The following is a 21,830-nucleotide window of genomic DNA, read 5'->3' as shown; positions in this document are numbered from 1 at the left end:
GTACCTATATATGCGAGAACGTTTAATTAATCTTACGCGAAATCAGCGGGCTTTTATTGTCATGAATAGCCTCCGACCTGTATTTAAACTGGTTGATTTTCGAAGAGCTGGGCGGTGTTTAATGATTCCGCGTGCTCGTGACCACTGGCCAAGTAATTTCCCCGGTAATCGGAAATATGGAATCGGCCGTTTGATAAAAGACATTAGTAATGGTGCTGTCGATCCGCGATAAACTATTTATTACGTTCACCCGTGGCCGATACACGGGACGCGTTACACGCGTTTCATGGCCCAGACCGCATCAGGCTGTGGATTGCCAGGAGGTGCGCGTGGGTGAGAGAGTGCGACGAGCTTGTGTACAACGTATCAGCCTAGCGAGCGAAAGACCGAGCGCGCGAGCAGGTAACACAGCGAGCACGGCGTCGACTCTCAAAACCAATTTTCGGGATTTCATTTGGAAAACATAACATGCTTCGCACGCTGTTTATGGGTTCCATTAGGAACCTGTCAGCCGGTGATCCCGCGTTGCATTCTCATACCATAGGGAAGGAGGCAACATGCGATGCTGCAGCCGATATACCAATCGTAGGGTTCGATGCCATCTTCGGGGACTTCGGCTTATCGGATACACGGCCTTGATCCACCGAATATCCGTTTGATATCGGCTTTGATATCGAACACGGGCACATTTTTTCCTCTGCCAGTTGATCGTCGCGATTTATTCATTTCGATTAATCGGAACTTATATACGTGTACAACTGATTTTACTACGTAGTTATAATTCGATCGATCAACGTTATGCTTTCGGATAAAATTGATGGAATTATCCGAAAAGGCTGAGGCTCGATTTTGAAATCCTTAATATTCGTCGCATCGAGTTCGATTAGCGGTCTGATTTGTTCCCTGTCCAATCGAACGACGTTTCCCAATTAAGTTTACTCTAAATTGCGCGATCGTCGCGGTTGTTTTTCTTCCACCGTCGTTCTCTGCGCCCGTCCTGATTGCTCTATGGAAAAATACATTTTGGTACAGCCTCCCGAGTCGCTTCCAACGTATTTTTCGTATCGAACAAGCGAATGCCGATGACAAACGTTTGCCACGACGAGTTACTACGCGCGCTTGGACGATCTCTCTTTTTCTCTCTGTGTAATCGTCTCTCTCTCTCTCTCTCTCTCTTTCTCTCTCTCGCTTATGTGACACGAGGGCCGATCGGTCGAATCTATTCGTCGTTGCAACGTGCCGCGCTAACAAATCGATGGAATCCATTAAATTCACCGACACGCGGCGTGACGCTCGAATTATTCGTAGCTGCAGAGAAAATTAGCGATTATACCGCGGTACACTCGAAACGGTTTCCCCAGTGGCGAGAGTGCTATTGTTCGATCGGTTTGAAATCGAGGCTCGAAATTGTCGGAGGATATAAAGATGTTGATTTCGAGTCGGGATATAATAGATCTATGCGATAAGTCGGTAAAAACAGATTTATTCCTCAATATAATAGGATGGCTATATTATAGAAATATTGCCCTTGATTTGTATCCCGTATAAAGAAAAAATAGATAGATTTTTTACCGAATATTAAATAAAATCTACATTTAGAAAACAAGAGACGATATAATAATTTCATTGTACGATGATCTTTACTCGATTCTCTCAAACTCTGACTTCTCACCCTTAACCTTTCTATGAAAAACTTTCCCGATTTTTAATAATTTCGCATTCTTATCGATTTCACACACCCGATACACATTTTGTATAGCCGTGCGTGGCCATAATATCCACGTGGTATACCCTCGCACACGCATGCATGCGTTTCTCGGTCACTATCGTTCACACGGCTCCTCTCATTCCCATAATACGTATTAGATCGGTATATAATCGTAGCCCTTGGTTTCACGAGACATCTCGATCCCACAACATCCGGAAAGTTAATTCCTTATGGTATTAATACAGAAAATGCATCTCCGGTAATGAGATTGCGTTGCGCGAAGGGGGATGATATAAGGGGTCGATTACAAGGCTCGTTCGTAATAACATACTGTACACTCAGCCGTGTATTTGCCGGAGGTAGGCATGACGCGTCGTATATACGTGGCAAATAACGTAAATAGAGAACTGTTCCGCGCGCGACGATAATTAATTCGTTGGCGGGGCTTGGTCGACCGGTGATCGCGTCGAATCGCAGGCTACCTACCGTTGCCTCATCGCGAGTGATCGATCTTTCAACGGGGATATTGTTGCGGATCGACGCAGGAACGCGTGATTCCGTTGGTTTAGAGACGGTTAAGCGAACTGCGCCGCGGTACTCTGACGCTGGCGAAAGATGAAAGTCGCAAGTCATGCGCCTAATTCGTTCGAAACTTCTGTCTTCTCTAGCGCGCGCAAGCTGACCGCGACCGCGGCGACGAAGGCAGATGGAAAAAGTATTAACGAAGGATTCGAGCGTGGAGGTTTGGTGCGGGCCAAGCCGCGGTGCCACTCGCTTCCTTTTCACCCGCCCTCTTCCCGTTTCTTTTTCTTTTTGCGATATCGGTAGAGCGATCCATCGACGCGGCGATTCCCGTTCTTTTCAGGAAAAAGAGACGTGGCCGGTCGTACGGAAAGACCGAGATAATTACTTTCGGTTTTCGGGCGTACGCTTGAGCGAGCGCAAACGAAACAGGCGTATCTTGCGGTCGTGAATTTAATTAAATATTTTCGTGACCGAATGTCCGCCATCCGCCGTGATCATCTTGCCTTTTCCTTTTTTTCTTTCTCTCTCCCTCCTAGACACCGGGCAATTTACTTTTTTAATGTCTGTAATGAATTAAACGTTTTCCCCCGTGATCTCCCTTTCTTTCCCGTCGTGTTCCCTTTTGCCAGCCGGTGTTACCAATCCCCGCTTCGCACGCCACCGTTTCCTCTCTTCTTTTCCCTCCTCGCTCTATTTTCCATCTCAATATTCCTCCATTGTCCGTGCAGCTTTGCCTCGCCATCTTCTCCGTTTTTCCACACTCTGCGTGTACCTCGTGTCTTGTACCATTTCATACACAGATGAAATTAGAGACAATGCGATTTTTCCACATGCATGTGTACCCGCTTATGGTGTCCAATTTCGTTCTCGAAATTCCCGGTAATTCGTACCTTCGTCGTAACAATTCATTCGCTAGCGACGAGAACGAACGTCACCGAGCCCGCTAGCCTCCTTAAACTTTTATCGTGGCCGGAGTTTGTCGAGCCGCGCGTTCGTGATCGCAACGCTATCCCTCTTCGCGCAGGTGCGCGCCGTGACGCGGTGTTCAAGGCGAGACCGTGTAAAAAGAGTCTCATCTCGCCCGAGGATATAGTATACTCGTAAAAACGTCGTGGATCGATGTAATCTATTTAATGTAGACACTTTCCAACGCCATATCGTTCCACGTTATATTCGAAAATTCGCCGACACACGGATCAATTTCGGTTCCCAATTAACATAAAGAAACGCGCGACACTGTGATTCCATTAGGTCGATCCTAAGATTCAATTTTATCCGCTCTTTTATTTCGCTTTTTTTTTCGACCTCGATAGCGTAAATTGGATTTGACGACGCCGGACGCGAGCGACGTCGCAATACAGGGGCGGATTGCACGACAGTGCAAGCAGCCCCGTGCTCGCCGCTGTGCGGGGAAGCCGGCCAATTACATTACTTAGACTAATGTTATTGATGTCGTGGCGCGGAGAGGATTGTTTTTACCGCGCGGTGGCCCGTACTGCCTCGTCGTTTCGACATTTCCGTATGCTAGTGTGTCTACTACCGTAGAAATCCTCTTCCTGTTCCACGCCTCGCACGAGCCAGTTGCTCGCGTAATAATCGATTTCCGTGTATCGTTTGACGTTCCCGCGATCGATTCTCGTTTTCGTCGAGAAAATACCGATCTGCCGATACGTGATTTAATCACACGCTCCTTCGATTATCTCCCGCCATTCTCGGATAAGATACGATTACGCAAGGAGATCACAGGGTGGCGTGGCGCGCGATTGTTTAGAGGTTTCGAACGATTTTCGTGTTTCGAACGGGAGGCACGATCGTATCCCATCGGATAGATTGGCTAGTAACGGCAAGGAGTGGATTTTTCGTCGTCCCGCCGGAGGAAGGGATTCTGAATGAGAAGTAGGAGCTGAATCCGAAGCAGAAATAGGGGGCGGAAGGGGATAGCGAGGAGGACAGCGACATGCGTGTTTCCTTTTCCTTTCCTCGGAATCTAATTTCGTCGAATGTCATCCTCGAGACTCGAGAGAGTGCAGCGATCTGCATTCGAGGTTGAATCGTCCGATAGCAATTTCCAAGCGAGGGGGAGAGAAGCTGTCGCACGCGGCTGAAAGAGAGAAACACACCGACCGAGTGGGGAACGGAGGGGTTGGAGGGGTACGGAAGAGTTGGTTGCGGGGAGGGGTTGAATCCTGCGGGAGGATACGCTGTCCGTTCCCGGGGAAGTCTCGTCGAAGTATCGAGACCTGTATCATGGCGGCTATAATACATTTTTTATCTGATCGAGGGGATCTTCTTTATGGAGGGTGCTCCGTGCACGCTTCTCCGTCGCTCTCTGTATCGGCGCATATGTACACGCGCGCCACCATTTACCCTGTGCCGCTTTTCGAATAGCTCGGTCGCTTCGTATCCTGTGTTCGTGTTTCTACTTTTTCGCGCAGACACCGTCGCTCCCTGGAAACGGCTACATACGGAAACGCAGCCAGGTTCGTGCACTTCTACCGTGGCGTATATCTGGTGCTTTCTTGCGCGACAATTGACGCGCGCTGATTTTCTCACGGAGGAATTTGCTCGACGAAATCGCTCGATAAAGTCGCCATCGGTGATCTTAACTTCGATTAAGTCATCTAACGTGACCAATTTGTGGATTCCTAGGAATTTCAGACCGTGCACCCCTCCCGCCCCTCTCCCCCTCTCCCTACCCGATCATTCCTTGGAAATCGTTAAAATTTACGACAGCGATCTGTTCGTGAAATAAAACAACGGCAATAGAGATCGAAATCGAAAGAGGCGCAAGAAAGGGTGGTCCCTGAGTGTCTGGGTTGAAGGCTGGATGTTGAGACAGAGGTATAGGCAAAGGCAAAGGTAGAAGAGGGAGCAAAGGAGCAGGGAAGCAGGGACTGAAGCAGAGCCAAAGACGGATGGTAGCGGCGGCGATGGTGGGGTGGCAAGGAGAGCTCCCTATCATGTGGGGAAGAGGGAGGGCGGTATAGGGGATTGAAAAGCAATTTCCCCGCGAGGGACGCGCGGTGTGTGGTCCGAGCTTTATATTAATGATCCAGATATATTATCGGACGTGACCGAAATTGCTGTCAAAAAACTCGGATATTGGATCGAGAGGAGATTGCGAGAAGGTCGCTCTTCTCCGGTTGCGCGCTTCTACCTACACACACACACACACACGCACACGCACACACAAACATACACACACATACTTATGTATATATACATACACATACACATATATAAATATATATATATTTGTATATATGTGTACATGTATCGGTCATCCGTTGAAAGTCGTTCTAAAACGGGCACTCGTTTCGAGGATATTTTGGTTTTCCGATTCGGTGTTTGTCTGCCGATCGAGCGAAACGAGGGCACGCATTTCGCGCGAAGCGACGAGCCCATTGAAATACTCGAACGAACGCCTAACGTTTCCTCTGACCTTCGTCGTAAACTATCGGCGACGACTTCCAACGTTTCTATATCGCATTTCATGCACGATTCTCGTTCGCGTTTCCCCGTTGCAGCCACGTCTATTATTCTCGCCCATCACGAGATAATGCGTCCTGTCGTTCGCCGGAGGTTGGACAGATCAATTTTGTCCGCGGATTTCCCCGTTTCGAATCCGTGTCGCCTAAAGCGTTTCGCGTTCATTCCAGTCCCCTTCCGATAACACGCGAAACACGCTTGTTCATTTTCTGCCGGCCGGTTCAAGGAGACGATATCGAGCTACGACGAGAGAAGGAGGAGACTGGTTTTACAGAAATTGGAACGCGTAGATTATCGCTGGTCTCGCGCAAAGTGGACCACGCGATCGTGAATTAGACTATCTTCCAAGCGGAATATTTATAAGACGACGAGACGATGGCGATCGCATCACCGACGTACAGTCACCGGTTTTCAGGAGGTAGAAACACGTCTGTGCGAGTGTGTATGCGGGTGCGTTAAATAGTGGATCCTGTCGCGTTATGTACATACGCGAAACATGTTTTATGCAGACGCGAGATAAGCGATTAAACTGCAACCCAGCCGTACCGGTTTCGAAATGATAAGCCCGGCTAATGAACGCACTTTTTGCCCGCTGAAATCCCTCCGGCGTGGCGTGCCTATGCCCGGTATCGAGCATCGCGTTGACGGCTCGTCTAACACGTGTTCGCATTCGATCGATCTGGTCGAAGCAAAATTTGTCTCGTTACTCGCAATAGCGTTCTATCTATGATTTACTCCATCATTTTCTAGAAGGATCTCTCTTGCTCTTTCTTCATTTCTCTCTCTCTCTCTCTCTCTCTCTCTCTCTCTCCCACTCTAGACTCGTACCTCGATCTCGATCGATTCAAAAAAAGAGAGAGAGAGAGAGAGCAGAGATTGGCTATTTAAATGCGATCGCATCAGCGCGGACGCGCGTCTAATACATCGATGGAAATCGACGCTGGTTTTTCTGTTAAGATGCCGCTAACACGAGGTCACGTTCCGACTCGAAAGACCAATTTCCGCTGACTTCTATTTACATAGTTAGGTATACGGGTTGGATAATACGGCCCTGTCGAGTTGGTCGTTCGGTCGAGGGATAGCGAGAGGGGCTAGCTGTCCACTGGTAGAAGGATAGCTTGGCAGGAAGCGGGTCGAGGAGGGTATTACCGTAATACCCACAGTGTTTCCAGGACGGTGGGTAGGCGTAACTAAATTTCCATATCTCGGCGATTGTAATGCGCATTTAGCGGTGAACGACGACGACGACGACGACGACGACGACGACGACGACGATAGATCGAATTAGCGTTTCACCCCGGTTCCCTTTTCCCATGTTTACGCTTATACTTTCTAATTTCGTGAAGCGACTTCCTTTCCCTTCCAACGAGCTTCTCGACTATATACCCGGCGACAAGGTTTTATCGGCGTCGGAAGCACGACGAACCTCCCTGATTTTGTATCCTTCCGCCTTTGATCGATCAACGGACCACATCGGGCCGAAAGGTCAAGCTCACAACGAGAGAATTGCGCCTCGGCTATAAATCCACGCGGCTGTTCGAACCTGTATTTACATGCGCGAGTAGCGACGTTTGATTGGCCGTGACGTCGTCGCTTGAAAGTGGCTTGCCAGCCCCTTGATTGGATTCTATCCTGGACACAATGAACTGTACATCGTACGATCCAACGTAATCGAACCAGGACGTCGGCACTGTGAGAGGTTGCCAAGGGGAAGAACGAGAAAGGGATACCAGCGGGATTATTACGGAGCATTGTACAAAACCGTGCGAAGATTCGCCTAACTCTTGATTGATTCTCTGTCTCTCTTACTCGCGCGTCAGCTCGCAACCGTGTCTCGATTAATTTGCAGCAAGTACGAGAACGTTTTGTATATTTATTCGTACACTATTGATGTTTCGTTGTTTGTGCGACCGCGTGTTTGTTAATAATTGTTTTGTCGATTATTCGCGGGCAGAACGCTTTTCAATATTTATCTTTCAGTGGCACCACGGTGTACACTGGTGAAAAGGAGGAAAGTAAAAAATAACGTCAGCCGAGGATTCCAACTAGGCTGATAGACTACATAGAAAGCGAGGAAAATCAAAGGAACGATCGTATATTGGTCACGTTCCGAGGGTGCGCTTGCACATAGTAGTTTGATACTGATTGACGCTTGTTCGCGTGCGGAGGGATTAGCGATCCGACTCGTGCCGGGCAACCGCGTCTGCGCGCTGATTTCCTGCCTCACCGCGGCCAACTCGATTCGCTCATCGAGTATACTCCGTGAAATTCGCCATGACTCGAAGATTTCTGCTCTTTGGTCCCGTTCCACTAAAATATTCCCTCCTCTGACTCAACCATGTAAAAACTCCACGGTCGGGAAGCTTTTTCTGAATCGAAACCACGGTCAATGGGACACAGTCATGGGAACAATCGTATCGTTTAATCGCGTGGCAATTTCAATCTCGACTTCAATCTCTTTTTCCAATTAATCCGTGTCTGGCGTGACGAGCGGACAGACGGTGTTCGATCGTGTCGGTTTTACGCGAAAAAAAAAAGGTTCAAATTTGGCCGAGGAAGTCGATCTCCTTCCAGTGACACACCACTGCGGAGATATATCTATATATATCTATATCTATCTATCTATATATATATAGTTCTCGTGTAGGTCTCGTGGGAATCAGGCACGAACGGAGTATCGTGTCGAGACGAGGATGCGAGCCATAGTCACGTCGAGGAATCAACGCGTGCTCATGGTCGCGTGGTGCAGGGGTGAGGGGTGGAGATACAGCGAAGGGTAGTAAACGTAGAATTCGAAGGGTGTAGCGGTTTGGAAAATGTCGCAGAGTCGCTTAAGAAATACGTAAAGCGAGAGACAAACAGCGTTTAATGTGGGGTAAGAAAATAGGAAGAAAAGGAAGAGGAAGACGATCGTAAGGGTCGGTGGCAGCGTGAACGAGGAACTATGGCGATTCGAGGAGCGGGGGCGGAGAAGGGATTTGTGGAACTCGAAGGGTCTCGGGGATCAGTAGGTTGGTTCGAGGGCTTGGTAGGAAGGGGTGACTGTACTTAGTTAGCGGACAATGCGGCCCCTAATGAACAGCCAGGGGCGGCCGGTAGAGCAGCCACTGGAGCACGCCATCTAGTCTGAGACAGACAGATTACGTTGCGTAGCGTTATACCGCGTTATCCTCCCCCGGCTGTTGCATTCGAGGTTCGCATTGCGTGGCAATTTCGATTACGGCCGACCGTTTCGTCGTTTACGACTCGAGTAAACCGTATCGACGTTCCTAAGTATCGTTCGGCCTCCTAAAGCGTGAAAACGTTCGCCGGGTACTCTGTCTGGCGATGGATGGACGCATCTTGGATAGGACTAGCCGAGCGTATCTGCTTATGCGAATACGCGGAACGATTATCATACAGGTTGAGTTAAGTCGTGTCAGGTCTCGATCGTCGACTGTGAATGAAGAGGAGAATAGACCGTCCTGATTTTTAACTCTTCGGGTTTCAGCGGGTTTGCAGCGTCTTTTAAAGGTCGATAGGATGAAAGAGAAGCGCGAAGCTGTCCCGTAGTCGCGTAACACGGTTAACGCGATGAAAATAGATTTCGGGCGGCTTGTAAATTAATCGTAACTTGCCCGCGGGTAACTTTTGCTAACATCGTTGAAAGTTGAGGTTAACGAGAGGCGTGTTGCCGCGCGGGACGAGTAACCAGCAAATTCGCGCGGAATACAGCGCGCGGATTTAAACATCTTCGCGGAATTGTAGTCGGTCTATAAAAAGAAAAAAAAGAGCGCGAAAAGTACAGTTAAAAAGAAACGAAAAATTCGCTGAACGGGGGAAATAAAAAAGGCGAGCACAGCGAGGCATCTCGGTGACTTTACGACGCCGATGTAACGGTGTGTAACGATGCACTAAACGCGCGTGCATTTAAAACTTTAACATTGCAAAAACCGGTGTAAAACGTCGACATCTCGCCGACGTCGGTAGATAACGGTTGGAAAGAGCGATACGCGTCAGCAGTCTCGAGAAAGAGATTAAAGAAGAGAGAAGAAACAGAGGGAAAGAATGTATAATCGAGGTAATACAACGAACGGCGTGGCGTGTCCGACGCAATGGAAGAAACGAGCCGCGTTACGGCACGATTGAGATCCACTGGCTGCTGCGGCGGTTGTAATTGGATTCAATTGTCCCGCGTTAAATCAGTGACTGCACTCTCCTGCCAGTTCTCCATTCTGCGTCTATCCATCCGCTACTCCTACGACACAGCTCATTGAAACGAGTCGGCTACAGCGCGCTCGGAAAACCGAGTCCTTCACGACGTTCGCGGAAGCTTGAAAAGAGCTTCCGCCGCCAGTTCCGCCGTTGTATAGAAAAACACCGATTATTCGCGTAAATCTTTGTCTCGGCCGCGAGCCGCGGACGTTCCGATTCACGCGTCAGTTTGTTTTTTCAATTAAAAAAATCGTCCGTTTATTTGCTGTTCCTAGCACGCGTTTCAATCGTTCCAGTTGCACTCGTCCGACTCGTTAAAAGCGTACAATGAGATAGGACCGGCCTTTGTAAAAAGTTCTTTTTTAATCGTTGATTCGCGCGAAACGTTGCCCTTATATCTCGGATTCAAAATCAAAATCATTTAAATTAAATATTTGAAATTTCAGGCATCGAACCTGTTCCTTCAATTATATTTCTCGACATGTTCGGTTTAACATCGAAGAACACGGAACGCTTTGAAATATTCGATGAAGCATTAAAAGTTGTCCTATCGCAGGTCGATCGATGCCATTTGTAATTACATTCCTCGGTGAATCGGCGAACGGAGAAGTAGCAGGGGGTGGATTGCGCGCTAAGCTTTTTGATTTTTCATTGCGTCGAACGGAACGGCCACTTATCGATTGGTCTTTGCTCCCATACTCGCGTATCGATAACAAGCTAAGCGGTAATTTTGCTAATGGCATTGCCGCGTCCTTTATATTCTACGCCATTTGCATCTTCCGTCCTTCTCGTCACTCTTGCTTCTGGTCACTGCACTTCCGGAAACATGTTTCGCGCTACGTGCGTGGCTTTCGTATACATATCTTGCGCGTATTAAGGTGGCTCCCCCCGCTGGTCGAATATCTTCATTTTCTTCGTGAACACTGTTCCCTTTAGTAAAGCGGCATTTAGTAAATTTTTATGGCCGTTTCTCGCTCCTCTCAGCAAACGCTGGTTCTGAAGGATCTCGACCCCTAACGGACACAGTGGAGTTCGAAGACTTTAGATTTCCGAGTGCCCCACGTATTCCAAGGATAAGAGAGAGAAATAGACAGTGCGGGTGAGATGGAACAGGTAGAATCAATCGTTTCTTGTTTCTTAAATTAATACGCGAGTTGTACAAATATAGTCATGTTTGGTATCGCTTTTACCGCACGAATTTCAATACTTTAATTAAAGCTATCTATCTAGCGATGAGAAAATGATATTTTTCTTATTATGATAATTCAGTACCAGTTGAATCACGTTAAAAGATGACCGTTTGGATTTCTGGTTTATGATGCGCTATTAAGGGCTGGAGAACGAGGCGTGAAAATATGGAAACTCTTACTAAACGGGCACCATTCCGTATTCTATCTTTGGAGGAATCAGTTTTTATTACTATAGAAATAAATGTCTTATTTTTTTAATATATACATAAAATGTCTCTTTAAATACATATATTAAATTTAATGATTTCAACATATATATACAATACTTGTTTAATACATATGGTAATACATACATTGTCCCCGATAACAATGGACAGTCCTTTATCTCCTGACGTATTGCAGAAACGAAAAATTTGTCTTGTACGGTATAACATTTTTCATCATACCATTGCGTGGTACAAGGAAGGCACATTTTCGACGAATACTAATTTTTTTTCTTTTTTTACATTATTTTTTCCCGAGGTACGAAGGTAAAGTTTGTTTTTTTAGTTACGATTATATATTTTTCTTCGCATGATTCGATAGCACTTCCCAAGCTGACTTCATTAACCTTTTATGTATATCATCGATTTCGATTAGCTATCGAGGTACAAAGTTTTCAAATTTACTAATTTTTACGAAAAAATCACTGCTGGTATAGGGAGCGCGGCTGGTGGTCTCGTTCCCGCCTCATATGCCACGTGTTGGACATTGCTTCTTGAAACAGATACGAAGGGGTTGTGTCAGCAATTTATTGTTGTAATCATCTTTCCGTTCTTCTTCCTAAGTGAAAAGCAACAACAACAATAAATATCAATAAATATCTCTCTCAAGAGGCAACGTTTGACACGTGGCACTTCAGACGCGAGCAAGACCACCACCAGTCGTGCTCCGCAACTCTAGCAGTGTTTCTCTGCAAAAATTAGCAGATTTATAAGCTCCATATCTCAAACATTAATCGATATCGATAGTATCTATGAAGGGTTAATGAATCGATCCTGCTAAGTACTATCAAATAACGCGAAATGTTATATAGTTCTAGTTAAAGAACGAAAGCGTACCTTCGTATCTTGGAAAATAATAATGTAAAAAAAGATCGTTTGTGTTGCTTGATGATTGCGTTGAACAAAATAACGTTGACCTCCGTACATCCTTCACACGTCCAACTGCAAAAAAAAAAACTAATTACATACCTGCATTAAATTCCTGCTTTCTCGTAACCTGTGTTAGGCAAAATTTTATTTACCTATTAAATAATGAATAATAAATTAATGTAATATTTTAGTTATAAGTAAGAATTAAATTTCTTATTTAAACAAGTCATTTGAACGGTATATTTGCTATTTCTTATTTGAAAATGAAATTCTATTACTTTTTCTTTTTTCTTCTTTTTTTTTGAATTTAATTGGAAGATGGATGATAACGTACAAATAAATAGTTGTCGGTTTTGTCTTATCCGTTTCATTTTGTACAGTGAAAATATCGTGAAATTAGTATGGTTATGTTTCGATGGACAAATCGCAGTCCACAGTTGCTTCTGAAACTACATGCTTTTCGGACAACTTGTCCGAAAACCTAATTCATTTCGGCGTGTTCATCGTAGCTAACGAACATTGTTAAAAATTATCGCTTATAGTGTGCAGTAATCTCCCCGATTGAAATATTATATTTGTGTAAAAATAAACTTGTTTACCGATCGACAAATAGTAAATAAAAATAGTAAATAAAAAATAAAACTGTATTTGTAAATAACAGTCAATTTCATTATTTTATGCAATGTATTTAGACTTGTACAAATAACAGGTAGCGAATGCTTTGTTAAAATAATTATTTAAAAGAACGATTTATTCCATGATGTCCAACATTGCTGGTGACTAATAACAGTGTATTTCTAATCTATCGTTTTAGAATTCTGTTGATTGTATTGTAATTTTGAAATTGTTGACCTAGGTATCAGAAATGCAAGGAACGAGTTATCTAACATTAACTATACCAATTCCATTGTACAGCATAAAATAGTTTATTTTCAGAAATTATCGACAATTCCATAAAACAAAACGGCAACTTTTATTTCTAAGATTATTTTCGACGCTTTAAACTAAAACTTTCGCGACTAAAATGAAAAAATAATTAGTTTCTCGTAGAATTGCTCGTTCTCTGGAAAACTAAAATACTATGAGAAAATATTATATCGTAGTTCATTTCATCTTTCATGTAATTCGAAATTCGCTGTTGCTTATACATGGACAAATCTTCGTTTCGAATATTATGAAAAAATTATCGACAAAGGTAACTAAAATGATCAATTGACGGTGAGTTTAATGAGCTTCCGTTCCTGGTACACGCAGTTCGTGTTAATGCCACGGCGTCGGAAAATTTTTTTTATCGTTTCCCGCGATTGCACGGTTTCGGCCATATCAATCTTGCATGAAAAGTGGAATTTCGCTTCTCTTTGTACTTTTATTATTCGTTGTAGCGAATTAATTTTGAAATTGCAGTAACATTTAATTATTTCCGCGAGAATCATTATACGTGCATAATACTGTATAAATACGAACTGAGAGAAGAAATGAGCGTTGGTACAAAAGTAATTTGAAGCGCACGTTACGAACCGAGCTTTTAAATCAGACGCCCACAATGAATAATTAAAATTTAGCAGAACATTTTACTTCACTAGGGTAACATACAGCATGCGTGCAACGTTGAGTTTTGGTCCTGTTTTTCTTTAGTCCGCACCCGAATCAGCTCGTAGGTATCGCTGCAGATTATGTGACGAGAACTAAAACATTAAAAGACATGCGCGTTACAGATAACTTGTAAAACACCACTTTATGGTAATTGCAGAAGAGTAGAGTGGCGGCTATCTCGTCGCGCGAGAATGACGCTCACCACCTTTTTTCTTTGCCCCTTTAAGGGGTTGCGTGCGTGTACGTCTTGTTGATTAACGAAAATACCAAGGCTTCCGAGAGCTTGTAGTACACGAAACAGCGTAATTCCTAGGCCTCACGCCACGTGGATGCAACATAGTTGCAAATTGGTGAGAGCAGATTCGTAATGAGTTGTGGTTATATACCGGTTATTCGATCTTTGCGTCGCGATCATGCGATTGTTCACGTTCAACGGTGAACGGTTTACGGTTTATATAATTATTTCTGGGAATTTCGAGCGCGTCATTATCGCTAAGAAGCATCCGCGAGACGAGGGAAATTGCGATCGAACAAGCTACTCGTACTTACGCGCAATCCATCTTGACGTCCTTAGTTATTAATGTTCTCGATACAATCTCGAGGTTAAGCTTTACGCGCATACGTAGCTGATCTTACATAGGTAGAATAGACAAACACAGACAGCTAGTGAGAATGTGTGTGTGTGTGTGTGTGAGAGAGAGAGAGAGAGAGAGAGAGAGAGAGAGAGGGAGAGAGCGTAGCGAGAAATCAATCGATTTTCGCGATTACGTAGACATCGAACATGCCACGCGATTCGAGTTTCCCAAGCGGAATTAATAAGAGTAAATTAATAATGAAACGAGCTTGCCCCCTCCTCCGGCCGCGTTTCTCGCCTTTCTCGATTTAATCTCTTTGCGCGTAGCTACTCGGCATTCGCGTACAAAAGCGAAAGACTTTTCAGCTGCGAGCCCGGCAACTTTAATGAAAATAGTTCTTACGTTTTTACCTGCGAGTCTCGAGGGGGGTTTACGCGACCCCTTAACGAAGATTCTAATTAAGCGAACCTCCCACATCACGGCCCTAACTCACGCCCGTCACCTACCCTTTCACCCTCTCTTCTCCTCTCGTTCCAGGCGAACGTCGTTTTCCAAGAGAGCCACGTAAAGAATAAACGTTGTTGGTCGCATCTGCCAACCTCGTCGACAGACGTACGTATGCACTATACACACATCGATGCCAACGTCGATATTTCCCATTCGGACGATAGGCCATTGTACCAGGCGGCAGAATAGCGTCTCGATAAATCCTCCGTGTTCAGCGTTTTAAGCTTCTTTCGCGCGTCTACGGATCGACATCGCGAGCATAGCGAGCATAACGAACAAACAGGTTGAGCAATCAATTTAATTTCTCTCCTCGTTCCTCCTCCTCCCTTCTCTTCTTCTTTCTCGGTTTCTCTTATTCGCTCTCTTTTTTCTCCGTTTCACCTCGTCCTCGTACTCCTTCGTACGGCCACCTCCTTTTTCTCCTCTCACCAGGTCTAGCTACTCGTGTGACGTAGCCCAGCTGTTAGTAGTTAAGAGCAATGGTTATAATGAGACCCCCATTACGCCGCGACTTTTAAAATCTGTCTCTGACAGCTGGACCACGATGGATTATTCTTTATCCGCGGGCAACAGTTTATTTAAAAGTAACGAGACCGGCACGGATAATGAGCCGTCCTTCTTTATTTCCATCCGCGCCTGTCTATGAACTTCTCTCCGGCTTCTCTCCCGGGAGAGAACCCGGCTTCCGTTTCTCTTATATGGCAAGCGTAATTGAAGTTTGTATCCAACGTAATAAATGTCCTCCGCGTGTACCATGTAATTAATAAATTCCGGGATTAAAGAAGCTCGCGCCGCGCAGTTCTGGCATAGTTTCGCGGGCAGTTTGCCTTGCTTTTGTTCGATTCGTCAGTGGCCGGCAACGAACGTACGCGGCCGGATCGCCTTTCCAAATACGAACGTTAATTCCGTTCCGTTAGAGTTCAATTTCAGAGTAATGGTTTCTCATAAGGGCCGACGCAAATCGATAATTCGATTCTCCCTTCGAAGATCAAAATAGAATTTTATCGTGCTATTCGGAATCTTTCCGAAAGCTGACAAAAACGCGTTAACAAATTGAATTCAACGATGGTCATCGTTCTTTCTCGCGACGTTCTTCCCTTCGTTTGCTTAGATCTCTTTTAATTATCGGAGGCGAATAATCGTTCGTTTAAAGCGAAATTAATGGATTCCTTCGGTGCCAGCAGGTGGGGGCGGCGGTTGGGGTTAGATTTATTTTTCCTCGCGCCACCCTTCTTCTCCTCGCCATTGCCTTCGTCGTCTTTTTCACGGCGTAACGACGAGGGAACATATGAGGGCACGCTGGAGGGGGCGGGGGGGCGGTTACGGCGCCATGGAATCTCCATAATTCTGGCTTACAGAAAATGACAGCTTTTAGCGTTGATGCACAGTTTATACCGGGCGTATTATTTTAAGTGGCGCTGTCTGTATAATTCAAGACTCGGGGTGCATAGACAGAGCGAGCGAAACAGAGGAAGAGTCTGTGGTATCCAATCCGCGAGAGAAAGGGAGAGGACAAGAGCGAGAGAGTTTGGGGGTGAGGACGACAAAGAGGTTGGGGGAGAGCACGAACGATAGAGAAAGGAGGAGAGACGGTCCATACGAGAAAACAGGACGAAGAGAACGGTAGGATGAGGCGGAAGGCGAGTGAGAGGTGAAACGGGAGAGTGTGGGTGTTGCAGGGGAGGGGCGGGAAGGTCGACGCGGTAATGGCATCGTCGTGTCGCCAGCTTAAAGCTCCAGTGATTCTCAATCACGCGAATCCATTCTCCGTGTCCATAGCGTTGGCGCCAAGTCCGCGTCGCGGATGAAACCGTCGGAGGCTGCGCTGAGATACTTTCCGCTCCGTCGATGCCGACGTTTCTTCCGAACTACTGTAAAATAAATAAACTCGGCCAGCATGTTCACGAGCTCTCTCGCTCCTCTCTGTCCCTCTCTCCCATCCGGTCTGTCCTCTTTTTTTCTCTCCATTTTTCTCCCGTGCATCGAATTTGAATTCATTCACGAGCCGGATAAAACACGGTCGCTCGCGGCTAGCTGGTACGCGAGCATAATGGACATCGACGAAGAAAGAGGGGAAGAACGTCAAACGTTAAAGAGGAAAAAAGAAGAAGAGCGAGTAAAAAGGGTGAGAGGGAAAGAAGCGGCGGCAGAGGAAGAGCGAAGAAGGGGGGGGGACTGAAGAAAGGAGCAGAAGGGGACCAGCTGCGGTTTCCTCTAATCTTTGTACAGCTACGGCCCCACCGAATTAATACGAGAGCCTCGAAGAAAAGATAAACATTCCCGTGAATACTCAGGGGTATACAGGAGAGCGAGTGTGTGTACGCACATGCGGGCAACCGTAGGCAGTAGCATGTGCTTTGCCGGCAAGATGTTTTGACCGACGAGATCCCGTCGTCACGGATGTCGTTTCTGCTTAATTGTTCGCTCTCCCCTTCGTATCTTCCTTCTTGGTTCCATCGAACGCGAACGCCGGCAGCGCGAAACCGGGCGCCACGATAGATGGAACCCTCGCCGTGTCCTCCTCCGACGTGTTCCATTGTACGCGTTCGAAAGAATAATCGTAAGTTCATTAAACGGAGGTCGATTCGCAGTTGCGAACACGTCATTAATATTCCGTCGGCATGCCGCTACCGGAGAGTTAGTTAATCGAGGCCGAATTCGAGAACGAGTTCCGACAGCATCGGGACGGCGAAGAAAAATCCATCTTTCTTCGAAAATAGACGCATTTAACGACGTAAGTAACTCGAAAAGGATCTAAGGTTGGGGTGCGTTGTCGTTGGTTAAGGTCTCGAAAATTGGGTGGGGATGAGCGAAGATAGGGAAGAGATCACATGGCGGAGAGAGACGGTGGCGAAAAGAGGCTGACAGGGTGAGACAGGAAATAGAGAGCAACGGAGAAGGACGTGCACGACGTAGAAAGGGTGGGACAGAGAGAGAAAGAGAGAGAGAGAGAGAGAGAGAGAGAGGGAGAACGAGGGCCGATAGACGTAGGCGCCGGCCAAGTTGCGCCGCTGATTGCACCACAAAGGGTGCAATTATGCGGCCCTCCAGCAATCACCGCGCATTCTGCCCACCATTTGACCCCTCGACACCCCTCGAGCCCCTGAAACCCCCGCCATACCCCGAGATATCTACCGTCCCGGGTACACAGGCAGCACACTGCGAAGCACGACAGACATATCACCGGTCGGGCCACCGTCGCTTTTTATTTAAATGCGCCCCCTCGACGAGTCTACACCCTGAATGCCCCACGGAGTCTATGCAATTTAACCTGGTGGTGTCGCGAGAAAAAATCTGTTAATGAACGATTGTCGGCTACTGGGATTCGGATGAAAATATCCTGAAAATTGGACGCCTTTCTTTCCTCCTTTCTTCCGTTCGCTCGTTCTCTCCCTATTCGTATCATCCTCCACCCCGACTCGTCGTTTGAATTCGCGCGATGATCAAACGTTTATTCACCGGTCTTCCTGGCCGCGTGCCTCCTTGCCGGATAATTTATCGATACGTTACGTTCGACCGCGACAGATTTATTTCTCTTTCGTTTCTCTTGTCCGTCGTCTCTTGTCCGTCTGTAAATTCAACGTTTCGTTAATTACGCATACGTATAAGTCTCGCGTTATTTACATCTCCTATACACAAGATAGCGTGCATTCAGTAACGTACGGTATTTCGAACGTTCCACCGTTCTAACGAAGTACACTGCCTATAGCAGACGCGAGGCGAACGAACCTAATTTCTGGCTTTTTGCCTATTACACGAGAGCACTCACGACGTTGTAGCGATTATGGAGAAAGGGCGAGCGAAGGATGAAAAAAGCGGCAGCGAAAGAGTGGAGACAAGGGCCGAGGAACAGACAGAAGGCAAGAGAAAAAGAGAGAAGCGATATCGTGAGACGACGAAGGAGGTACGACGGAAGAAACGTTCCAGATGTGTTCCCGGCTTCTGAACAAGTTCAGAGTCAAGTTGCCAGACCTCGTCCCCACGGCCGTGGTTCGCAGGCAGGAAGTGCCGCATTAAAGCCGCTAATCTGCCTGTTTTCATGGCTCTTCGTTGCTCCTCGCGTCGCTGCTGCTACTCTTTCCAGCTTTTGTGCCCTCGCTCGTAAAGCGTATGTTTATGCCCGTTAGTTAAGGAAACGAACGGGGGATCGATACGCGGATGAATGTCAGCGCCAGGATTGTAACAAACTTATTACACGGTCACGCGATAAGGAAACATTTCTGTCACGCCCAAATTGTCCTGTAACGTACTTAGATCCTATTATCGTATTCTTCTATTCGTCGTGGATCGATTTCAACGTTCGTGTTCCATCGTGGAACACAGGGATTCGCGCAGATGTAGCTTTTTATCAAGTTATTTGCTGTGGTAGTACGCGTTGTCGCTTTCTCGAGTCGTATATTTTTAAGCGTATACCGACGAGACCAAACACCAGCCAGGTTTAAAGTAAATTTTAAAAACGTATTCGTCGGGGTCCCCGACGAAAATCTCTCCCAATGGCCCGTTTCTGTAATCCGAAGACATTAATTTGTTGGCAGGACGGGCTTAAGAGTGTTGACCCGGCCGTTCTCCCGAGGGACTCGTTGTATTTTCTCAGGTTATCCGGGAAGAATCCGGGAAACGGCGCGGGACGTGCCGGTCAAATTCTACGCTCGCCGACGTTTGTGCTTCCGTCGCACGATGGTCGGATCGCCTTGACTGTCTGTTCTAACGCGCTTTTCAAATATTGATTTTTCGATTTCGCCACGTGTTCGACCAACGTGTCCCATCGATCATCACGATCGTTTCCTTCGAAGATGAAATCCTGTCGTCACCGAGATTCTTGACTTTCTCTTAGCTCTACTGTTATAAAATCTCTCGCTTGTATCTATTACATCGTTATATCGTTACCGATTCGAATTAGAACCTTCTACCTCGGGAACCCAAGGGATATCCCTTCCGTTCGATTCGATCGAAAGTGTAAAATCGGCGGTCTCGTTTGCAAGGGTTCTTCTTCAGGGAGCAAAACGGCGCGGGCGTACGGGCGCGTATCAGTGCCGTCGGTGGCAGAGATCCAGGGGCAGAGGTGGCTCGCAAGCAAGAACGGGCGGGCAGGACGGGAGGTTATTGCCTGTTGGGTGATTTATCTAGTAATACTAGTCGACAGGCCACGAGGCCGGGGCACCAGGCATGGGGGCAAACCCGTGCCTTCTACCCCTACCCGTGGGGCCAACCACCGGCACCGGTGGAAATTAAAAACTCACTTTATTACACGTCTCATTCTGTGCTACCCCCTGGTTGCCTCTGGCCTCGCACCCCCGGCAAACCGTCTGTACGATCCTCTCCTTTCCTCTTTTCGCTCCTCTCGTCCGCTGCGCCACTCCGCTCTCTCGTCACATCCTGCCGTCCCTGCAGCGCCTCGTTCACCGCGGACCGACTTAATATGAGGCCGGCCATACCTGATGGAACGAATATTATTAAAGTTCGCCCGCACGCGAAACCCGTGAAATATCGCTGCTTTCTCTCTCTCTTTCCCTCCCTCTCTCCTTTCCTCACCGTCGACGCTCCACGTCTCTTCTCTTCAGCGTTTAGACCCTTCACCTCCTCCACTCTCGGCCTGCTGCCTCTTGCCACCGGGCTTTTATTATCTGCCTCTAGCTTATACTCGAGACGGTAGCGAACTCCCAGAAGCAAAAATAATCACGGGTAAGCCGCGATGTAAATACGCTGAGTTTCACCGCCACCCTCTCATCCTCGCCTCCTGCTCACCACCCTCGTCTCCTACTCCTCCTTCTCCCGTATTCCGGAATAGAGTCCTCCTCCTGGGTTTTCCATTTGCGCCAGCGGTATACTCCGATTTTTCAAGTTTTCGCGAAACAGGATGAAACGCCGCGATGGATCGAACCGCACGCTGCCACTTCCTAAGGTACTCCCGTACCAAGTAACGGAACGTTACGCGATGGATTATTTATGATTCTATGCTTTTATCTGTATTACTTCGTCCACTGCGACTCTGACTGCGCCACCATCCCCGAACCCGCACTTACGTATTAAGAATACCTTTCCTACACAGTGACCTGTCGCGAAACGCGAGTCTTCTCTGTAATTCGAAACGATGCTATGATACCTTGCAGCCAAAGTTTCCGTCGATGATCCGCCTAGTAGAATCGGTAATGCTTTTTTCGCGATTTTGTTCTACCATCGTTGCTACTGTGTATCCTTAGGCCATGGTTACAAGTGGACGCGATCAACTCGATACGACAAAACCATCGATCGTGATAAACCGAGCCAATGGGACAACAAGCGCGTGTTAAATACAGAAATTCTTACGCACGAACTTATCGAACCGAACATTATTGGCCTCTTTGCTTTCCTCCTTCCTCTTTTCAATCGATGACTAAATTTTCCCTCTCGGTCGGGGGACGTCTCTGTATAATCCGCAGACAATCAAGATCGGTCGGCGGAGCGAGGCGGGTAACGCGATTGATTCAATTTCCAACGTAAAGGGAGCGGTTACGGAGGGAAAATTGAAGCAGCACGTTGATCGGGCTCAAAACGGCCGTGGAACATACTTTATCTTATCGAGGAGACATTGGCAAGAAACGCGAGGTCTCCTAATCATCTCGCGTCGCAGCTGCGCGGCCTCTTTTCTCTGTCCTTTTTCCACTTCGTGTCTCGTACTTCCCTCTCTCTCTCTCTCTCTCTCTCTCTCTCTCCCTCTCCCTCTCACACTGTCGCACGCTATATCGAGTGCCTACGCATTCGTCTGCACGCGTATGCACGCGTGTGCGCGTGCATAGACCTCGATGTCGTACCCATCGGTATCTGGCTCGTTTTATTAATGTCAATAAGGCAATTATCGTCGATGAATGGCGTGGGTGGGTATCTTGCTCATACCGCTGTCGTGCCGGGTTACCTGCCTTCGGTATCGATGGCTACG

The 21,830-nt window shown here is 46.9% G+C and overlaps 1 protein-coding gene across 4 annotated transcripts in view; it reads left to right on the top strand.

Moving 5' to 3' along the window:
* LOC122576812 (LIM domain only protein 3-like) overlaps positions 1 to 21,830 on the top strand; it is a 68,578-nt gene that overhangs the window by 15,902 nt on the left and 30,846 nt on the right. Inside the window, exon 1 of one of the 4 annotated variants that reach the window (XM_043747623.1) lies at positions 15,001 to 15,019. The exons of 2 other annotated variants lie outside the window; for them this stretch is intronic. The gene's annotated coding sequence lies outside the window, so the exon portion shown is untranslated. Of the gene's footprint in view, positions 1 to 15,000; positions 15,020 to 18,799; positions 18,819 to 21,830 lie in introns of those variants that run through there. One more of the 4 variants, XM_043747614.1, reaches the window with a different exon arrangement.

The sequence above is a fragment of the Bombus pyrosoma genome, linkage group LG2 (assembly GCF_014825855.1).
Source record: "Bombus pyrosoma isolate SC7728 linkage group LG2, ASM1482585v1, whole genome shotgun sequence".
NCBI lineage: Eukaryota > Metazoa > Arthropoda > Insecta > Hymenoptera > Apidae > Bombus > Bombus pyrosoma.
The sequence above is the reverse complement of the archived record's forward strand: the minus strand, read 5'-3'. Positions and strand labels throughout refer to the sequence as shown.